At 37.8% G+C, this 4,281-nt stretch overlaps 1 non-coding gene across 1 annotated transcript; it reads left to right on the top strand.

Annotated features, from left to right (window-relative positions):
• Window positions 1–1,355: 1,355 nt before the first annotated feature.
• On the top strand, window positions 1,356–1,462 carry LOC113000835 (small nucleolar RNA R71). The gene has a single exon (XR_003266156.2). It is a non-coding gene; the product is annotated as a small nucleolar RNA R71 (small nucleolar RNA).
• Window positions 1,463–4,281: the final 2,819 nt, after the last annotated feature.

A 4,281-nucleotide genomic window follows, 5' to 3' on the forward strand; every position in this document is an offset into this window, starting at 1 on the left:
CTAGATCTAGCATGGCATTCTCAAATTTACTATTCCCAATAATGCAAGGTATACAGAAAGTACCTGGGTCCTTACATTTCTCAGGAATGTGAGGAACAAATTTACCTATCAATGCTGACACATTTCTGCCCATGCTAATCCTTTCATTGCCTTTGAGCTTCCTTTTGTGGGTGCACAACTCCTTTAGAAACTTGGCATATCTTGGAATCTGCTTGATGGCATCTAGCAGAGGTATGTTCACCTCTACTTTCCTAAAGGTCTCCAAGATCTCCTTTTCCGCTTCTTCCATTTTTTTGTTTGGAATTGCTCTAGGTGGGAATAGAAGAGGGATATGAGGCTACTGCAAGTCAGAATTACTAGAAGAGGGTCCACCTGCATGAAAATTTTTGTTAGGAAACTTTTTCTTTTGTGCAACTATCTCATCCTCTTTTTCGGGTGTAGAATGAAGCTTGACAGGTTCAGGTGCAGGTGTTGTTACTGGTAGAGACACTTCAAATTGTTTGCCAGACCTCAAGGTGATGGCACTCACATTTTTCGGATTCTGTATAGTTTGTGAAGACAATTTGTCAGAATTTTGGGACTGAGCTTGGTTCAACTGAGTAGCTACCTGTCCCATCTGATTTGTTAGACTCTGAATGGAGGCTCTTGTCTCTTGCTGAAATTGCATATTCTAGATGGTCATTTGCCTCACTAACTCTTCTAAGGAAGGTTGAGGAGGAGCCTCAGTTGCTTGTTGTCTTTGTTGTGACTACTGCTGCTGCTGTTGTATTGGAGGAGGAACATATGGCTTGCTTGGACCAGCAGCATTCTGGAAAGGAGGGACAGGCTGATGTTGTTGTGGAGGACTTGCCCATCTCAGATTTTGATGATTCCTTCAACTTGGATTGTATCTGTTGCTTGAAAGGTAATAATTATTCTGCTGCTGAGGGGGTCTATTATAAATGTTTGTAGCATAAGCTTTAGGATGCTCATTGACTCCAGATTGCTGCAAAGAAGGACAGAGAACTGTATGGTGATCTGTAGAAGAACATAGACCATAGACTCTTGCAACAGGTGCAGATTTCTAATTCATGGCAAGCTGAGTTACTAGGTTGACCAAGGCATCAAGTTTTCCCTTAAGCTTTTTACTTTCAGCAGATGAAGATGAATCCATGGCCACCTCATGGACTCCTCTAAGGATAATAGCATCATTTCTTGCATTGAATTGTTCGGAGTTGGAAGCCATCTTCTCAATCAAATTCCTGGCCTCAGCAGGAGTCATATCACCAAGAGCTCCACCACTGGCAGCATCAATCATACTCCTCTCCATGTTGCTAAGTCCCTCATAGAAATATTGAAGAAGGAGTTGCTCAGAAATCTGGTGGTGAGGGCAACTTGCACACAATTTCTTGAATCTTTCCCAGTACTCATACAAGCTCTCTCCACTAAGTTGTCTGATGCTTGAAATGTCTTTTCTGATGGCAGTGGTCCTAGATGCAGGGAAGAATTTCTCCAAGAACACCCTCTTAAGGTCATCCCAGCTGAAAATGGACCTGGGAGCAAGGTAGTATAGCCAATCTTTTGTCACTCCCTCTAGAGAATGAGGAAAAGCCTTTAGAAAGATATGATCTTCTTGGACATTAGGGGGCTTCATGGTGGAACAAACAATATGGAACTCCTTAAGATTCTTATGAGGATCTTCACCTGCAAGAGCATGAAACTTGGGCAGCAAATGTATTAGTCCAATCTTGAGAACATATGGAACACCCTCATCAGGATATTGAATGCATAAGCTTTCATAAGTGAAATCAGGTGCAGCCATCTCCCTAAGAGTCCTCTCACGAGGTGGAGGTTGAGCCATGTTCTCAGTATGAAAATTAGTAGTTGAATGCTCAAAATCAGAATATTCAAAATCACCAGCAACGGAATACTCAAAATGCTCACAATGCTCAAAAAGCACAGAATGATCAGGATGCACACTATGCCTAACTAATCTATGAAAGGTTCTAACTATTTCAGGATCAAAGGGTTGTAAATCACCTGGATTGCCCCTAGTCATGCACTATATGCAGCAAATAATGTGTTTTCAAACAAGCACCAGGGGAGGGTTAAAACTACAACTATAGTCAAACGATATCCAAATGAGCTGAAATTTTGTGAGCAACACCCTAAAATCATGCAAAGATAGCACAAAAATTTTCAGACAAAAATTCAAAGTCTAACTATGAAAAATGCCTAAGGAAAGTTTAGAAAAATAAGACAATAATACTAAAAAAAAACTTAGTAAACGACTGATTTTTCAAGTTTAAAACGGCAACAACAATGGACCAAGGGTCAGTTGCCACGGCATGAGAAATTTTCTTCTACCCCAAATGCATATATAATAATAGTCATTATGATAATCGGAGAAAAGTTATGGCCGTTTTAAGTTTTGCTAAACACAAGTCCCCAAAATTTTTTCCTCTCTCAAATTCAGCCACACAAAGTGCTTCTGGTATTTTTCACACAAAATATGGACCAAAAGAAACTACCACACAAAAAATCAGCCAAAAATAACAACTCTAACTATCAAAACAAAAATCGCCAATTAAATTGCAAAATCAGTCGCTAAACACTGTTCACAATATTACACAAAAAAATCAGCATTACACAGCATTACACAAAATCAGTTGCAATTTTGTGAGCAACTGAAGCAGGGAAGCGCTAAACAGGGGACGCGATTGAAATGCTAAACAAAACACTACACAAAACAAAACAACACACACTCACACCCTAAACGACAGAGCTACACACAAAAAAACTAAACACTATTATGAACCTTTGGCCCACTGCTCCCCAGCAACTGTGCCAAATTTGATTGAGGCCATACCTGAATCAAATAAACATTAAAAATGAAATATCTAGGATGTGATCCTAGGTCATCTCGCAATGAGCAATGGTCAACCAAACGTTCATAACAGATAGTAATAAAACAGTAATGAATTGGAGGGGTTGTTTGTTTTTGTAAATTAAACAGCAAGCAAATTTGAATTAGAAAATAACAGAATTAAAACATGTTTTTTCCCCTTGATTCACAAGCAAGTCTCTTATCCTAGGTTACAAGAATTTATCCTTAATCAGTTCAACCACTTAATCCAACCTTAAATTAAATTACTAAGCGAAAATTAACATAAGGTTGTCATTATGTGATTAAGCAACACATACACCAATTAATCATGAACGAAGCTGATCATTAAGCATGAACGTAAATTAAGCGCAGAGACATTAATCAAGCACTAAGCATGCATGGATTAATAGCAACAAATATAGAGTAATTGGTGAAGAGGAAAAACTGATCAAAATTCAATAGTAATAACAAAACCTCAAAGAAAGTTGTGTTTGATCCTCAAGAGAAAACAACACTGGAGACTTAGCCTTCCATTAATTAGTAGAAAACGAAATTGTAGATTGAAGCAGAAACGAAATTGTAGAAAACGAATTTTATCCTACGTGAACAGTGCGCATGAACAATAAAAACTGGAATTCTAAAATCCTAGAATTATTCTCCTCTTCAAAAACTCCTAAAACTAAAACCTTGGTGTTGTTATATAGGTCCTCAGCCCCAAAGCTTACAAATCTATTTTAAGTCCAAGCCCATAAACGAAATAAAATAAAATCTGGACAAGATAAGATAAGATTGGATGAAATAAAATCTGGATAAGATAAGATTTGATAAAATAAAATTGTCTGCTCTCTTCAAGTCCAAGCCCAATTTCGGATTCAAGCCCAATTGCTTATAATTCTCCTGAAATTAAATTAAAAACACAAAATTAGTCAAGTAGGCTCAAATGATAAAACTGCATAATTAATTTGACAATTAAGGCTAATTAGTAATTAAAATGGTGACAAAAAGGGTTAAGAAATAGGAGAAAATAATGACACATCAATGTCATTAGGGTGAGAGTCCTCATCATCTGAACTTGCGTCCAGTGCTAGTTCTCTTTTATTGGTGGATGCATCAACCATCAGGCATAGGTTGACTTCTTCCTTATTGTCCTCGTTAGACGATGAATCATTCAAGCCCTCACAAGTGTTCATGAGGCTCTTCTTTTTGGACTAGAAGAATTTCTCCTTCTTATTCTTTGGCTTTTCAAGGTCAGGACATTCTAACTTGAAGTGCTCTGGCTTCTTGCACTCACAGTAGATGATTGGACTTTTTCTCTTTCTTGTGAAAGGATTTTTTGGACGATCTATTCAACCTAGAGGAGTTCTTGTTTTTTCATATCTTTCTTATCTTTCTTGTGATCAGACTAAGCTCATCAT

This window comes from Glycine max, chromosome 20, assembly GCF_000004515.6.
Source record: "Glycine max cultivar Williams 82 chromosome 20, Glycine_max_v4.0, whole genome shotgun sequence".
Classification (NCBI taxonomy): domain Eukaryota; kingdom Viridiplantae; phylum Streptophyta; class Magnoliopsida; order Fabales; family Fabaceae; genus Glycine; species Glycine max.